The sequence below is a fragment of the Mauremys reevesii genome, linkage group 6, assembly GCF_016161935.1.
Source record: "Mauremys reevesii isolate NIE-2019 linkage group 6, ASM1616193v1, whole genome shotgun sequence".
Lineage (NCBI taxonomy): Eukaryota > Metazoa > Chordata > Testudines > Geoemydidae > Mauremys > Mauremys reevesii.
This window is the reverse complement of record NC_052628.1, coordinates 4,867,199-4,885,750: the sequence shown is the minus strand read 5'-3', so window position 1 is coordinate 4,885,750 and position 18,552 is coordinate 4,867,199. Positions and strand designations below refer to the sequence as shown.

Sequence of the window (18,552 nt, the reverse complement as noted above, 5' to 3'; positions counted from 1 at the left end):
AAAACTTGGGCAGAAGGGTGCAGGAGGAAGCGAATGCCAAGGAAGCCATTTTCCACTGTAAATAGACAGACAGAAACACGTAAGAGTAGGAGGAGAAGAATTATAGTCTCCCCCCGCCCGCCAGCCATGCGCAGAGGAAGGATTGAGGCGCTAGCCGGAGACTGGATTTGACTCCTTGCTCTTCCACAGACTTTTTGTAAGAATCTGGTCAACATTAATTTAGAGCCCATTTTAGTCTAGGTAGTGAGAGTTTTGGGCCTACTGAGAACCCTTGTCCTCAGGGGGCAAAATGAATGTGCATGTCCCTGAATATACGGTATCCCGAAAGGTCTCCCAGTTTCTATTCTACAGTTTTGTTTCAGAAATATTAACAACAAAATGTTCAAAATATTGCTCTGAGGACTGTGTATAAATCGCTTAGTTTCTCTGCCTCAGTGTCGCATCTGTACAAGGTGGAATCTACCTTCCAGGGGACCAGGGAAGATAAACACATTACAGACTGGGAGGTGCTCCCATACTGTGGTAATGGGGGCTGTACCTTAGACCCGGAAAGAGGCATCTGAGGCACCCCTTTCTCCAGCCACAGGGTGGGGCACTAACCCCTAGCTCTGCCCTAACCCTTTTCGTTATGGAGCTCGATGCAGCTCCAGAGGGGTCAGTATCATCAGCCCTCATGTACAGAAGGGAAACTGAGGCACAGAGCAGGCTGCTGGCAGAGCTGGGACCAGAAGTCTAGGGTGCGGAGGCAACATGCACTAGCCCGCAATGCCCCCCATGATCCCATGCTGGTGGGGCAGGAGGGCTGACACCCCCCTCCACATGCGGGGGACACGGGGGGCTCCCTCCTCAGGAGGGGGTTGGGCTGGAGCTAATGGGAGGGGCCAACAGCGGCTCCCGCTCAAGGTGGGGGGCGTGGCGCCACCGCCTGGCAGTGGCCGGCAGCCGCCAATGGCCCCGCCCTTGGCCCTCGCCCTGGGGGCGGAGCCAAATCCAAGTCCCGCCCCCGAAGTCCCATCTTCCCACCCCTATTCGAGAGGGCAGATGTCATCGCGCGTCCCCTCCTCCGATTGGCCGGCGAGGTGAGGCGTCTGGCGCGGGTACGCAGCACGTCGCCGTGGGGGATGGGAGGGGAGCTGCGAGGTCAGAGACACAAGATGGCGTCACCCCGTCGCGGCTCTGGAGGTGGAGACGCCGCTTGGGCTTCCTAGGGGAGGGGCGAGGCTGAGAGCTACAACCGGAGCCGTCAGCGGAACCGGGGGCGCTGCTCAGGTGAGTGCGGGGCCCTGGGAAGTTCCGTGTCCCCCGATCCTGAGCGGGGAGCCCCTGTTCTTCCCCCGCCTCCCCGATCCTGAGCGGGGAGCCCCTGTTCCTCCCCCGCCTCCCCGATCCTGAGCGGGGAGCCCCTGTTCCTCCCCCGCCTCCCCGATCCTGAGCGGGGAGCCCCTGTTCCTCCCCCCCTCCCCGATCCTGGGCGGGGAGCCCTGTTCCTCCCCCTCCCCGATCCTGGGCGGGAGCCTCTGTTCCCCCGCCTCCCCTATCCGGAGCAGGGAGCCTCTGGGCCCCCCGTCTCTCCCCCCCCGATCCTGAGCGAGGAGCTACTGTGCCCCTCCCCCACCTCCCCTATCCTGAGCAGGGAGCCTCTATTCCTCCCCGCCCCGATCCTGAGCGAGGAGCCTCTGGTTCCCTCGCCCGGCTTCTCCCCCCCGATCTTGAGAGGGGAGCCTCTTTTCCTCCCGCCCGCCTCCCTACCCCCGCTCCTGCGCGGGGAGCCACTGTTCCCACCAGCTCGCCTTCCTTCCCTCCCCCTAATCCTGAGCTGTCCCCCCCCCCTCCCCGATCCTGAGCGGGGAGCCTCTGTGCCATCAGATCTCCCTCCCTCCCCCCGATCTTCTATCACCCCTCCCCCCGATCTTCTATCACCCCTCCCCCCATTCTCCTCATGCACCCCACATCTCCTCTATATCTAGAGTGCAAGGCTTCTCTTACTCCCCTACTTCCCCTGCACCCTGACTCCTTCTCCCTATCTTGAGCAGGGTCTTGTTAGCCCTCCCATACAGCCCAGGTTCTCCCCTGCCCCCTATACTTTGTGGGGAGCCTCTTTTATTTTTCCTTACTACACATACCTAGCTATACCAGATGCAGTTCCCTCACGGCTTTAGTAGGGAGTATGAGTTATACACACAAACTCCTATTTCTCTCCCCCCATAATGCTGGGGGCTGATTTCCCCTCTTGGCAGATAGTGAGGGCCCTGATGTTCCAGTCCTGGGGAACGGAAGGATTTATTTATTTATTTATTATAAGTGTCAAAGGCACACTTTTGGCTCTCACACTTTCCAACTGTGCATGGCTGCGGGGGACTCTTCTCCACTTTCACTCCTTTGTTTTCAAGCCTGCTGCCATTTTCTCTGCCCTGGTCTTCCAGGGTGGTCTGCAGGCAGGGACTCACCTTGTTTACCTGCTGGACTCTCCCAGTGCTGACAGTGTAGTCAAGTGAAACTTCCCTTTCCTGAGTCACAGTCGCTTCACCCAGTGTGAGTTGCTTCCCTAATCACAGGTTTTTCTTCATTCTGCCTAGCAGAAGGCTCTTAATGTCCTTGAGGCACTTCAGCTAAAGGAGGCTGCACTGTAAGGCCGAGAACAGTATTGTCTCCCTCTGTTGTTCAGCTGTGAATTGATCAACGATACCTAGGTGCTGTTTGCCACCTTTAAAATCTTTATGGTTATTAGAGCAATTGGGTTAGCTAGCCCGGACCAAGCTCCTAAACGGCAATCTGTGCTCTGGTGAGCTCACAGTCTAGGTTTGTAACAAGACATAGCAGGTGGATGGAACAGACAAACTGGGTGATAGAGAACAAGCAACATTAAAAGAGGTGCGAGTATTACAAAAGAGGCAGTATACCTGGCTTGTCCACTGCTTAGCCGTTTTCAGGTGGTAATGGTCTCTAGGCATCATAGCAGAGATTAGTCTTATGGAGGGATTGGAAGGAGGATAAGGTGATAGCTATATGGATTTTGATGGGCATTTTTCCCATTTGGAAGGAGTTGAATGGGAGGTGTCGGTGTGAGTGGAGTGATCTGTATTTAAATATTGTCTTCCATGTTAAATTTTAAGTTCTAAGATGTCTGGAAACTGCTTTTGAAAGTACCGTGTGGTGCACTTATTTATGAAAAATTGTTACCTCACACAAATGACAAATAAACACACAACTAAATACGTTTAGTTCTATAGGTCTCCCAAGTGAGGATCTCAGAGCATTTATGTCTGCTAACTAAACCTTGCAAAAATCATCCCACATGATAGGTAATGCCTCTTTGGTACAGATGGGTAAACAGATACAGAAGTTAAGACAAACAAAACCTAGTTCTCCTGACTCTCAGTCCTGGATTGGGTATAAAAGTTGTACCCAAAGTTTAAATGGCATGTCTCTTGTGCTGTATTTCATAGCTAACAAGTGAATATTGCCAAAAGTAAAAACTCTGTCAGGAATCCCAAAGTTGAGGATTTGTTTAAAAGATGTCTATTTAATATAAACATTTGGCAAGGTTTTAAAATTCTAATGGTATTATTTTGTTTGTATGTAAACATTCCTTGGTGATATTTATAATCAGCATTGTGCTGATTCATGTGTCCTAAAGTGAAAGTGACTAGAAACAAAAGTGAAAGTGTCCAGACTTAATAATATCTGAACTCCAGTGAAACACAAAAAATAAACATAAAGGAGAAAATTAAATTAGGGGTTTTTTCCTCCAGAAATTTCAGGTAATATTACTAACACAGATAAAGAAATAATTTGTCAGTTTTCCTTTTAATATGACATTAAATTAGATTTGATCTTTAAATTAAAACTATTAAAAAAAATTGAATTGCATACTGTTAAGGTACTCAAACTTTTTTCCTCAAAAGAAAACTGTGATCTTGTAGCTGGAGGGGCAGAAAAATCTTCGGGATTTTTAGAAACTGTGATTGTACCTTTAAAGACCTTTTGGAAGAAGACATAATTAGAGCATGTCAGGAATAGTTTTCCATAAAACACCGCCAAGTCATCAAAACCAGAACTTTTTGTGGGAATGTACTAGTTTCAGCAAAAGTTTTTTTGGGAAAATTTTCTTAGGTCCACAGTGGAATTTCTGGTCAAACCAAGAGTGAGAAGAATGAAGACTAGATAACAGTCCAGTGGTTAGTATACTTACCTGGGATGTGGGAAACCTGAGTTCAAGCTCCTACTCCTAGGCATATTTATTTATACAAAGTGGGACATTTTCAACAGGAGATTGAGACTCATCTGGGATATGTAGAAAAATGGCAGAGTGGGGACTTGACCCTCGGTCTCCTATATCCCAGAGAAGTGCCCCAACCGCCAGGCCGTTGGCTGTTCTGAGGTGGGTCTCTGTTTTTTGTGGAGAAGCATTTGTTTTGTTCCAAGGAGGAGCAGGAAAAAATAGAAATGTCAAAATCTTCATGAGATGGCCCAGCTCTAGTCATAAACTTCCAAGATATGGTGTTTAAAGGACTTGCTGTTAATCCAAGAGGTAGAGTTTGTAGCTGGGAACATAGGAATTACCATACTGGACCAGATCCAAGTCCCTCTACTCTAGTATTCTGTCCACCAGATGATTTAGAGGCAGGTGCAAGAACCTGACAGTAGGCAGATGGAGTAATCTGCCCCCACAATAGGTCTCATTCTGATCTCTAATGGTTAGAGAATGACTTAAATTCTGAAGTGTGAGGTTAATATCTTTCACAAAATTTATCATTAATTATAACTCTTGATAGTCCTATAATATCCAGTCCTCTTTCGAAACTTAAGCTCTTGGCCTCAACAATTTCCTGTGGCAGTGAGTTCCAGAGTCACTTAAACTACACATGTGAGGGGAAAAAGACATGTTTGGCAAAATAATATTTCCGTATCAGGTTTTAATTCCTCATCGTTTTAATTTAATTGATTGCTCCTTTGTGCAATGAGTAGCCTCAGAAGGATTCGATTTTTACTAGTAATTATTGGTAAACATCAATTTGTCTGCACATAAACTAATGAAAAATGTTTTTATTGACAATCAGAATTTACAGATAAAGTAAGAAAAATGGTGCTTGAGAATTTAGCGTTTGATTTAAGGGTACTGAGTTTGTATTTTTTCGACATGTGATATTGACCTTAGTGGTTTAATAGTTATAAAGCTTTAACTTTTTGGATCTCAGCATCTACTGTCATAACGTTTTTGTGCAACCCCCTCCATTCTGTTTTTCCCTTATAGTTTCCTACAACTGCGAAGATTTAAATTGATAAAAATAGAAAAGAATGCTTTTAAAATAAGAATCAATATCTGTCAATTATAATAAAAATCAAATTCTGCCAAGCCTAGTTATGAGACAAGGAGAACAGAGCCTTGCAAATTTCCTTTTCTAGCCCATTCATCATTTTATATACATTTATCGTGTCCTCCCTTTTTCATTGTTTGTTAGGTAAACAGTCCCTGTCTTGTGACCTCTTCAGATGAGTTGCCATGGCCATGGCCATCTGATACTGTTTGACAAGGTCCCTGCCCTAAAGATTTTAGTCTTGTTAAGGCACAGACAGAACAATTCAACCCAGTATGTGTGATGTGTTAGAGAATTTCTGGAGGGGTCATAATAGAAAAGCTCTGTGAAAAAATGTATTTAAGACGAGATTTGTAGGAAAAGAGAATAAAAGAACAATATTTGAGAACAAAAGAGCTGTTTTGCTTTACAAGAGCTTCTCTGCGTCATGACAGAACCGTTTGGTTTCTCGTCCCTTTGCTTTATATTTACCTATCCCTAATGCCCTAGAAAGGAAAAACCATTGGTTTTACGGAGCATGCTCTGTAATCTACCTCTGGGATTGCAGTTGATTGATACAAAGTTGAGCACACAGTACTTCCATGTTAATCACCGAGGTGGCTAATCCTCTATGGTATGTTGTTGCATTGCTTAGTGCCAAGGTCCTTTGATATGGTCTGAGTATGCAGTGTTTGAGGCTGTAGTAAAAAGAACAAGGAGTACTTTTGGCACCTTAGAGACTAACAAATTTATTTGAGCATAAGCTTTTGTGGGCTAAAGCCCACTTCATCAGATGCATGGAGTGGAAAACACAGTAGGAAGATTATACATATATACATACACACACACACAGAGAGAACATGAAAAAATGGGTGTTGCCATACCAACTCTAATGAGACTAATTGATTAAGGTAGGCTATTATCAGCAGGGGAAAAAACGTTTGTAGTGATAATCAGGATGACTCATTTCAAACAGTTGACAAGAAGGTGTGAGTAACAGTAGGGGGGAAATTAACATGGGGAAATAGTTTTTAATTTGTGTAATGAATCATCCACTCCAGTCTTTATTCAAGCCTAATTTAATGGTGTCCAGTTTGCAAATTAATTCTAGTTCTGCAGTTTCTCATTGGAGTCTCTTTTTGAAGTTTTTTTGTTGAATAATTGCGACTTTTAGGTCTGTAATTGAGTGACCAGGGAGGCTGAAGTGTTCTCTGACTGGCATTCTTGACACAAGAGGATCTGTTCAGAAAAGCCAGTGTCAAGGTTTTTTTTGCCTTTTTAAAGTAGGAGAGATCAGATTTGAGTTGTTCTAAACCTTTGCCTCTGTTGGGTATTTCCATAAATGCTAGATTATCTGAGAGAGCCTATTTTCCATGAGCTATGTGCCTTTTAAAAGGACTGTCTTTACACTCTGTAATTTGAGTTGAGTCTGCTGTTTTCCTTAAAGAAGCTGCAGGCTTTATTCAAGATCCTTAAACTTGTGTAAACTTATAAAATACAGGAGTCTTGAAATGCTGTGTTTCATCAGCTGCTTTATGATTAGGGTTAGAACAGAAATTTGTGACTAATGCCTTACATTTTTAGCTGTCCTATCAGCAACTCTGACATCATAGAAGTAATAGTGTAACTGGGAAGATCAATAGCTTAGGAGGATATGAATCTCACCCCTGAAGTCATCATTGCTTCTGCTGTTAGAAAACAGGCTGAACGTGAACTGTACTTAATAAGCTATTTGGCTGGTAGTACTGGATAGTTCAGAGGCTGGTAATGGGATCAGGAGCTTTTAACTGCTAGTTAAAGTCCAACCTATGTTTATAGGTACCTGAATTCATTCCATACAATGTTTGCAGTGCTGTAGCCATATTGGTCCCAGGATATTAGACAGACAAGGTGGGTGAGGTACTATCTTTTATTGGACCAACTGCAGTTGGTGACAGACACAAGCTTTTAAGTTAAATCGTGCTTTTCTTTAAGTCTCTGAAGAAGAGGAGCACGGTTTAACTGAAAAGTCTCTGAAGAAGAGCTCTGTGTAGCTCAAAAACTTCTCTCTCACCAACAGAAGTAGGTCCAATAAAAGCTATTACCTCACTCACCTTGTCTTCCTGTACAGTGGCTGTCTGGTAGCCTGTGTGACGTCAGTTTGGTTAAGTCCAGTCTGAATGGACAGATGTACACACACCATTTCTACAGTTGGCCCCACTTACTGATAATCTCGAGAGGCCACAGATTGAAATGGCTATGGAGACTTGGGTCTGGTCTGCACTACAGAGTTAGTTCGTTGCAAGGCAGCTTACGTCAACCTAACTATGGAAGTGTCTATGCTTAAATTTTGCTCATGCTGGCATAACTGCCCCACTATGCCTACTTAATAACCCTACCTCCGCGAGTAGTGAGAATCCAGGTCAATGTAGTTAGGTCAATGCAGTGTCAGTGTAGACACTCCGTTGCTTAAGTCAACTGTTACTGGCTTTCAGGAGCCATCCTACAATGCCCCACTGTAGCGAGCGAAGACTCACTGCCGCGGTGCCTCTTGCTGGTCGTCTGGGGAATTAGCTCTCCAGCGTATGGACAGAGCACAGGATTCTTAGGCTTTAAGTTTGGCATGTTTCACTGACGCTAAACTCCTTAAAATAAAAATATCTTAATAAAATCTTAGACTTCTTGTTAAGCACCATGTAAAAGAATCCTATATATGACTTGGGATATAATTTCCTTTCACTCTAGCAGAACAACTGGGTGCTACCTGGATATCATGAATTTTTGTTGTCATGCAGTACATTATATTTCTGTACAAAGACAAGCTGAAATGGAAGTATTAGTATAGTATATACAATTTGGTAGAGATGGGAATTTGTGAGAATGAGAAAATTACCTTTAATGGAACACATTGAGTTGATTGTGTGGAAAATGGATCCAATTGTGCTGTGCTCTATGTAACCTAGGAAAAGAGTATCTGACATCTTAGTTTCTAATTAAGCATTAGAGCACTGACTTTGAACCTGGGTCTCCCACATCCTGTTCCCTGCTCTGCTGTGGACTTCCTGTGTGCCCTGGGCAAATTATCTAGCCTCTTTGTGCTTCAGTTCCCAGTCTGTAAAATGGGCATAATAATGCTTCCCTACCTCACAGGGGTGTTGGAAGGATAAATACATTTAAGACTGTGAAGTGCTTTGAGATCTACTGATAAAAAGTGCTATATAAGAAATAGACATTACTATTATTCATTATTACTAAACAAAAATACAGTAGGACCTCAGTTACAAACAACCTCCATTCCCGAGGTGTTTATAACTCTGAACAAAACATTATAGCTGATCTTTCAAAAGTTTACAACTGAACATTGACTTAATACAGCTTTGAAACTTTACTATGCAGAAGAAAAATGCTGTTTTCCCTTTATTTTTTTAGCAGTTTAAGTTTAACACAGTACTGCACTGGATTTGCTTTATACACTGTTAGTCTATAAGGTGCCACAGGACTCCTTGCTGCTTGTATTTGCTTTGTTTGTTAGTTTATTTTGGGCTCTGCTGCTGCCTGATTGTGTACTTCCAGTTCCAAATGAGGTGTCTGGTTGACTGGTTAGTTAGTAACTCTGTTGTTCGTAACTCTGAGGTTTTACTGTATAATTAAACATAGAAAAAATTAAATCCCCCATATATCCCTCATGGAAACATCAGTTAAAAGGAGTGTTTAAAAACAAAAAAAGGCGGCGGGGGGGGAAGTGATAGAACCGCCCTTTTTTTGTATTCCTTTCTCAGTGGTTACTGTGTCCTTAAAGTTTTGCTTCTCTCCATGATAGTTCAGGTTTTTGCATATCATTGTGATGTAAGCTCCTCACAAGACTGGACTTGAGTTACTAATTAACATTATTGACAGGGATATAGCGTAATTGACAGATAGAAAGCTCTTTGTATTTACAGTTCTGCAGTCATTTTACAAGTAACCACACTGCTATATTTAAATAGCTCACTCTCATACTCTTCTGAGTGAAGCCCTTTTTTTTTCTGATTTAGCAGGTGAGTGTCTGGAAAGAGATTTTTATAAAGGCTTTTTGTCCTGAGTTAATTGCGGAATCATGAGACTAGGGAAGTAGCCACAGAACTATCTTTGTCTGGAATGGGTCTTTGTAAAACAGTCATGGGCCAAGAAATAGCTGACAAGAGCAACTCACTGTATTCAGTCTCTCTTTATTTTGAGGCTTGCCACCTCCTAGTCTTCCAGTACTTATAACCTGACAGAAACAATCTGCTCACATGAGTCACTAAACTATCAGATGGGAACAACTGAATCACTACATTTGAATGGTGTCCTAGGACAGGTGAGGCTCCAATTCACTAAGCTAACCTGTACCCCAAAGCTTTCTCCTTGGGAGTAGGAGATGGGTTGACACTTGTATCATGTTGATACCCTCTTGCTTGTTATTGCAAACATTTATCCTGTGCTCTGGCACTGATGATTATGAGCAGTTAAACTGATTTTTATGTTCGGAAGAGAAGAGGTCCAAAGTTTCTGTTAATTTATAACTATACTGCTCTTAATTTTTGCTTAAGTCATAGCTAAGTGATATTGCAAAGTGGTAGCTCGAGAAGTGTAGTGTGGGCACAGACCTCCAGTTTCTGTAGTATCTTCCATCTGAAGATCCCAAACTTGACAAATAGTCCTGACTGTAGCCTTGTGACCCTGGGACGTATTATCTCCATTTTAAAGACAGGCATATATTATTATCATTATTACCCTATCTCATAGAAGTGGAAGGGACCCTGAAAGGTCATTGAGTCCAGCCCCTTGCCTTCACTAGCAGGACCAAGTGCTGATTTTGCCCCACATCCCTCTGAGTGGCCCCCTCAAGGATTGAACTCAGAACCCTGGGTTTAGCAGGCCAATGCTCAAACCACTGAGCTATCCCCCCCGCGAGGTAGTGCGAGATTGCGAAGCTGTGAGTGCTCAGATACCACACTCATTGGGGTGTAAATATTTAGATAGTTGTGAGTTGCCCATGGTCACACAGTGAGACAAGAGCTGCATAAAGAATTGAGAAATGCTCATGCCCATTCTACCCAATGGAGACGCTGCTTCTCCACTTAGATGATCTGCCTTCTCTCAGGGTACCTATGCTGCCAAAAAATACCCTTTGGCAGCGAGTCTGGAGAGCTGCCTTGGGCTTGTGCTAGGGGGCTAAAGATAGCAGCATAGCTGTTCCCACTGAGGCTGAAGCCCATGGTTTGAACCTGGTGGTGGGGCTGGAGCCCAGCTTCCAGCCTGAGCGGAACATCTACACTGTTGTTTTTAGCCCTGTAGCACGAGCCGAAGTCAGTCTGGGCTCAGACTTGGTGCCACCGGTTCTTTTTGTAGTATAGACATACCCTTGCGCTGTAACTTCCCTTCCTTTGCACTGAGCTTCCGCATCACAGTGTACAGCTTCTGAACATTTCCTTTCCTTTCGGGAGGTGCTGGGTGTATTGTGGTATCAGTCCAAAGGAAGACTTGAAATGCACTCTGGAGAAACATTTCATTAATGAAAAGGCCTGTGATTTTAATACTGAGGGCGGTGAACGGGGCAGTATTCAGGGTAGTATTGCGAAGGGAACTGGCGGTCTCCTAGTTTCCCTTGTAATTTGAAGCAAGGACAGTTGATCATTCTTATACCTTCATGGAGCCCTGTAGTGCTTATTCTTCTTTTACCCAGACTATTGACACACAAATGTGACACTTTGTTGTCACCAGGTAGCACCGGATTTATTTCCTAAAGTAAGCTGGCTTGGTCAGACATGCTGGGGAAGGAAGGCAGACTGGAATGGCTCCTAGGTGATGGGGGGAGGGAATCTAGTGTTCAGGGACTTGTCATATTCTCCAAGGGTTAGTTTGCCTCACTTCTCCCTTGCAGTAATGACAATCAGCTGTGCACACTGCACTCAGGCATGTGAAGTTGCTGTCTGTTGGTTTTCCCATTGGAGCTATCTACAGGCACAGCTGTTACAACCAGCAGTTTAACTCCAGTCTTAGTTTCATTTTGTAACTGGATTGGGGCTGGTGCAATTGGGTCAGAAGAAAGAGGCAACTGTATTTCTTGAGACTTCTCTTATTTATAAAACTAGTAGCTTTGGTTTGTTATAGCATTGCCTGCCCTAAACATTTCTGTGGTGGCTGCTTTCTTGAAACTGTAGCAGTAATTGTTAATGTGCAGAGAGAAATGTTAGTATGCGCTGTGTACTGCTGGGCAACTGAAGGTGATGTAGCAAAAAGTGCAGAATTGCCAGCCTGTATGAAGACAATGGACCAAATGATGAATTGCTGTTCCTTTAACAAAATTTAGTTCCATATCAAAAGGCTAGGAGAGTAAACTGGCAATGAATGCTTTCTTAACATGTACAAGAGGGAAAAATTGTGTGTGTTCAGTTGGAAGCAAGGGGTGGAAGGGAAAGATCAAATTGAGCTGCACCAGTGTGAGATTAAACCTGGGAGACTTTCATAAAATGCCCAGTGTAAACGCTGGGCTGAAACTTGGGAGAACTGGATTCTGTTCTCGGCTCTGCCACTGTCCTGTTGGATGACCTTGGGCAAGTCATTGCACCTCTGCTTCAGCTTCCTCATTTGTAAAATGGGGATAATGATTCTTCCTTCCTTTGTAAAGCATTTTGATGCCTATTGAAGAAAAGGGCAGTATAAGAGCTAGGTGCTGCTATTCTTATTTATTATGGAACTGTGGCAAGATAATTCTCTGCTCTGGGGATGGTTAAGGAAGTATATGCAACCATGAAATACCACCTTCTTCTGCAATGGGATATGAAGCTGATGGGTTTTTTTTCTAATGTTTATTTAGAAGCAGCTTGTTTTCTGGATGTGCTTTTCCTTCCCCTTATTGCTCCCCCACTCATGTGTGAAATTGCCATTTGTCCAGGGAATGCTAATTCATACATTGCGGGGTTGGGCTCAGGTAGGCTTGTAATTCTGTGTGTGTCTGTCACCTTCAGTCTTGCATAGTTTCATGTGTTTTTCTGTACATGAATTTAAATCAGATCCATTCTGAGTCAGTTTGGTGAAGTGCTGATGTACATCCTACACCTGGTCATCAAGAGGTCTCTTCTATTTCTCTTTCATGTGATTCTGAATGAACAAACAGAGAACTTGGTATGTGCTTTAAATAATAGAAATAATTACACTCAGAGTACCACTGTTGGAACATAGGCGTTATCATACAGGATCAAGACCAGGATCCATCTAGTCGGGTATCCAGTCTCTTGACAGTAGCTAATATCAGGTACTTCAGGAGAAGAGTGGGGCCTTGTCTGTTACAAAAACAAACTTAACAAAAATCCATAATTGCCAGTTTTGCAATTGCCTGCCTTGGAGGGACACTGCTTCCTAACAGTAGGCAGTTGGTTTGCTAATGCCCTGAAGAGCTGGAGTTGATCACACTCATAAATTTTTCTTAGCTAGTGTAAGTGCAGCAGTTCACATAAACCTCATTGTTTGACTGCAGAATGAGGGTGGTGTTGCCTTTATCTTCCTCTTTCGGGATCCTCAAGATGATGTCATCGGACTTGCTATATGAGCTGTATTTCTTCTATTTGTAGAGTGGTCTGTGGTAGGGCTGCATCCTGCTGCAGAACATGACAGTAAAGGGATTCTGAAGAATAAATCCCTTTCTGTATTCTGCTGGACTCTCTCCAATTTGTCTACATCCCTTCTGTAGTGGGAGGCCCAAAACTGGCCGCAGTACTCCAGATGTGGCATCACCAGTGCCAAATAGAGGGGAATAATCACTTCCCTCGATCTGCTGGAAATGCACCTACTAATGCTGCTAGCCTTGGCAACAAGGGCACACTGCTGACTCATATCCAGTTTCTCGTCCACTGTAATTCCCAGGTCCTTTTCTGCAGACCTGCCACTTAGCCAGTCAGTCCCCAGCCTGTAGCGGTGCATGGGATTCTTCCATCCCAGGTGGAGAACTCTGCACTTGTCCTTGTTGAACCTCATCAGATTTATTTTAGCCCAATCCTCCAATTTGTGTAGGTCCCTCTGTATCCTATCCCTACCCTCCAGCGTATCTACCTCTCCCCCAGGTTAGTGTAATCCGCAAACTTGCTGAGGGTGCGATCCATCCCATCATCCAGATAATGAAAATATTGAACAAAACTGGCCCCAGGACAGACCCCTGGGGCTCTCTGCTTGATACTGGCTGCCAACTAGACATCGAGCCATTGATCACTACCCACTGAGCGCACAGATCTAACCAGCTTTCTATCCACCTTGTAGTCCATTCATCCAATCAATAGTTTAACTTGCTTACAAGAGTACTGTGGGAGACCATATCAAAAGCTTAGCTAAAGTCAAGATATGTCACATCCACCGCTTTCCCCAGATCCACAGAGCCAGTTATCTCATCATAGAAGGCAATCAGGTTGGTCAGGCATGACTTGCCCTTGGTGAATCCATGCTGACTGTTCCTGATCACCTTCCTCTCCTCCACGTGCTTCAAAATGGATTTCTTGAGGACCTGCTCCGTGATCATTCCAGGGACTGAGGTGAGGCTGACCAGTCTATAGTTCCCCGGATTCTCCTCCTTCCCTTTTTAAAAGATGGGCATATTTGCTTTTTTCCGATCATCGGGGGACCTCCCCCGATCACCATGAGTTTTCAAAGATAATGGCCAATGGCTCTGCAATCACATGAGCCAACTCCCTCAGCACCTCAGATGCACTGCAGTCGGCCCCAGGGATTTGTACATGTCCAGCTTTTCTAAATAGTCCTTAACCTGCTCTTTCACCACTGAGGACTGCTCACCTCCTCCCCATCCTGTGCTGCCCATTGCAGCAGTCTGGAAGCTGACCTTGTCTGTGAACTGTGAAGACCGAGGTCAAAAAAAGCATTGAGTACTTCAGCTTTTTCCGCATCATCTGTCACTAGGTTGCCTCCCCCATTCAGTAAGGGTCCCACACTTTCCCTGACCACCTTCTTGTTGCTAACATACCTGTAGAAATCCTTTTTGTTACCCTTCACATCCCTTGCTGGCTGCAACTCCAGTTGTGCTTTGGCTTTACTGATGCTTGAGCAATATTTTTATACTCCTGCCTAGTCATCTGTCTAAGTTTCCACTTGTAAGCTTCCTTTTTGTGTTTAAGCTCACCGAAGATTTCTCTGGTAAGCCAACCTGGTCACCTGCCATGTTTGCTATTCTTTCTGCATGTCGGGATGGTTTGTTCCTGTGCCCTCAGAAATACAGCCACCTCTCCTGGACTCCTTTCCCCTTCATATTAGCCTCCCAGGGGATCCTGCCCATCAGTTCCCTGAGGGAGTCAGTCTGCTTTTCTGAAGTCCAGGGTCCGTATTCTGCTGCTCTCCTTTCTTCCTTTTGTCAGGATCCTGAACTTGACCATCTCATGGTCACTGCTGCCCAGGTTGCCACCCACTTCTACTTTCACTACCAATTCTTCCCTGTTTGTGAGCAGCAGGTCAAGAGGAGCCTGGCCCCTAGTTGGTTCCTCCAGCACTTCCTCCTCCCCAACACTCTCCAGAAACTTCCTGGATTGTCTTTGCACTGCTGTATTACTCTCCCAGCAGATGTCAGGATGATTGAAGTCTCCCATTAGAACCAAGGCCTGCGTTCTGGAAATTTCTGTTAGATGAGGCTTTCTTCAGACAACTATCTCCTCCTCCTGGTCTGATGGTCTATAGCAGATGCTGACCACGACATCAACCTTTTTGCTCTTGCCTCTAAACTTAACCCAGAGACTCTTAACAGGCTTTTCTCTAGTTTCATACTGGAGCTCTGAGCAATCGTCCTGTTCTCTTACATAGAGTGTAACTCCTCCACCTTTTCTCCCCCACCTGTCCTTCCTGAACAGTTTATACCCATCCATGACAGTGCTCCTGTCATGTGAGTTATCCCACCAAGTCTCTATTATTCCAATCACATCATAGTTCCTTGCCTGTGCCAGGACTTCCAATTCTTCCTACTTGTTTCCCAGGCTTCTTGTGTTCACGTACAGGCAGGCACCTAAGATAACTAGGTGATTGCCCTACTTTCTCAGTATGAATCAGGAGGCCTCCCCTGTTGCACCCTCCTTCTTGTGTTTCCTCTTGGTATCCTACTTCCCCACTTACCTCCAGGCTTAGGTCTCCATCCCCCGGCGGACGTAGTTTAAAAGCCTCCTCACTAGGTTAGCAAGCCTGCCTGCGTAGATGCTCCTCCCTGTCTTCGTTAGGTGGATCCCATGTCTTCCTAGGAATCCTTTCCTGGAACAACATCCCTTGGTTGAAGAATTCAAAGCCGTCTCTCCAACACTGCCTGCGTAACCATGCATTTACCTCCACAATTCAATGGTCCCCATCTGGGCCTTTTCCTTCAACAGGGAAGATGGACAAGAACATGACTTGCGCTTCAAACTCCTTTATTCTTCTTCCCAGAGCCATGTAGTCTGCAGTGACCTGCTCACGGTTGTTCTTGGCAGCATCATTGGTGTCCATGTGGAGAAGTAGGAAGGGGTAGCAGTCCAAGGGCTTGATCAGTCTCGGCAGACGCTCCGTCACATCCTGAATTCGAGCTCCAGGCAAGCAGCACGCTTTGGAGTTCAAGGTTCCCCAGCCAGGCAGGAGTGGAGGAGCAGCCCAGGGGAGCTCCCTGGCAACTGAACTCTGCATTCCAGAGCTGCTTCCGGTGTCATGCACACCAGCCCCTCAAGTTGTTGGGAGTTGGGTGGGGGCTGAACCTTTCAATTGTGACACCCTCCTCCACTCACAGCAGGCACCAGTCATCTCTGGCAGAAGCCCCAAACCCCACCACCCTGGAGCAGGGCAGAAGCCCTGAGCTCCCTTCCCTCCTCCCGATCTGGTAGGCATAGGATGGGGCAGGTAGGGGGAGAGAAGATCCACAAGCCACACTTTAACTCTAAAAGAGCCATGGTTTGGCCACCCTTGCTCTATAGGTTTTCTTTATAGGACTCATTTCCTGTGTGGCTAAAACAGAATTACGGGCCCTTTGCAGCTGATAGGCCCTCAGACATTTAACTGAAGCACCTTTAGGGAAGGGCTACACTTGGTAGGATTTCCTTATGCTTGTCTAGTTCCACAGTAACCAGACTCCTGTAGATTCAGTCCAATGGATGCAGTTTTAGTTTCCCCTAAAGGGTAATAACAGGATAACTGATGAGAACGTGGCTGCTTTGTACTCATTGACCCTTGGTTAAATTTTTAAAATCAGGGTCCGTGTGAAACCTGTCGAACACAGTTTGGCTAGCCACTGTGCACTGACCCACACCTAGCTTTCTTCTTCTGTAAGTTGTAATTAAAGAAAAAACCAAAACAAAATGCTAAAATAACCCCCTGTTCAGCCCAGTCTGGACTGGCTGGACAACCTTAGAAACAGATTTAGCTGACACTGTGTTCAGAGATTAAACAAGGTTCCTGATTCTGTTTTAGTCCCAGTTGTACATAGGACCATAGGTATAAGTTTGGCTTGCCTTTTTAGGTCGTAATTTAGAACTTGTCTTTTGGCTGTACAGTTTCTTTGCTGAGTATTACATGCGGGGAAGAAATGTTTCTGCTGACACACAGCTCGTTGGACTTATAAATAGTACCTAAAGTGAGTATTGTTTCCCTTAAAACATAGCAATGGTCACTTCCCCAGGCTGTAATCCTTGGCAGAATTTATATTGAGAGAACACTTACTAGAAGCTGTGCCACAGGAAAGTAAAAATCTCTTCACCTTTCAGGTATTTCTGCATAGACTCTTTCCTAAGACCCAGACTTACCATTCTCTCTTCTCAGCCTGACCACAGGGGTTGTACCAGGACAGATTTTCAGTGTTTTAGGTGCTCGAATACCCATGATGAGTACAGTGCCTGACACTAAATAGAAAAGAGTGAACTAGCATTGAAACTTACTCAGACTGAGCGAAAAAGCATTTGTCTTTGATTGTTGGAACAGGTGGTTGACTAAATTAAAATCAAATGGTATTGTGGACGAGCTGGTCACAACTCCATAGTACTAAGATTGAATTGAGGCTTGCGTTCTAAGCCTTTCTTGTCCACTTCAAACTTGACTGGAATAACAAATTTGTTAGCAAATTGGGGTGCTTAATAGAATACAAGATAAAGTTTTTTAGGAAACTTAGTGTCAGATTCAAGATGTTTGTGTTGCTCAATCAAAAATCACATTTTATTCAACGAATTCCATGATTCTTCAGCCCAGGTGTTTTTCACAGTAGTAGTATGTCCTTGGACCTTCCAGTTTCTTACGTTAATATGAGGCATGGTTCAGAAGAGAATAATGTAGGCTACTGGGAAAGTTTCCCTGATAATGTAGCTGTCATCAAGAGATGTCAATGGCACACTAAATATGGAGATTTATTACTGACTTCAGTATCAGTTATGAGCTCCCAGGTGCGTTGGTATTTGGTGGAAATTTTGCAGTTAATTGATCTGTATATTTAAAGTGCTTCAGGGCTGTGTTGCCTTGGCTGATAGATCTGAGATGTCTTAGAGGAAAATGGTGGGGGCTTCAGTGTATTAGAGTCTGGGGTAAAAGTAGCACTTTGGGGAAATATGGTGTTGCCAGAGGCTGTACAGGATGGCTGGAGAAATCATGGTGGTCTAGAGTGGAAGCTGGTGTGTCTGAAAATCTAAGCAGATGGGGCAGGGAGAAGTTCCTATATTTGACATCTCTGTGAAACCGATTGAAACAAGGAGTTCTGCCCTATTGGAAAAGGTTAAGCATGTGATAACAAGGGCAATGCATGTGACTTTGTATAAACACAAATGGATACATTTATAATTCAAATAAAGCTGCCCAAGAATAATAGGGCCAGTGTTTAATGTCCCATGTATGCAGAGTCTGATTTCACAGTTATGAAACAGTGACTGATATTTGACCTGCTTAACATAAAGGCTAAAATCTGCTGCATCTCTCTGCAAATTTTTCTGCATTTTTTAATGACAATTTTACTAAACAAAACCAGAATCCAATAAACATTTACAATTGATAAGACTGACAAAAACACTTGTTAAAAACTATAGCAGCTACTATAAATACAAAAGATCCTAAAGAAGTGATATTAAAAAGAAAAATGCAACTGTTATAGATGGGTTTCTTTCCATGGCATGGAGGGAGTTTGTATAACATCATGGTGTGTTAAACCTCCACTGAACTTGTGATGTTAGTTAACAGTGTCATTTAAATCTCTGATCATCGGCATGTAACCAAAGATCATAATCTTTGTTTTTTTCATAAGGTTTAATGTCAAATGAAATAGTTTGAG

At 44.3% G+C, this 18,552-nt stretch overlaps 1 protein-coding gene across 1 annotated transcript in view; it reads left to right on the top strand.

The window, feature by feature from the left end:
- The first annotated feature begins 1,102 nt into the window (after positions 1 to 1,102).
- Positions 1,103 to 18,552, top strand: part of UBAP1 (ubiquitin associated protein 1) — a 60,524-nt gene continuing 43,074 nt past the window's right edge. The window contains exon 1 of the mRNA XM_039545186.1: positions 1,103 to 1,269. The gene's annotated coding sequence lies outside the window, so the exon portion shown is untranslated. The remainder of the gene's footprint in view (positions 1,270 to 18,552) is intronic.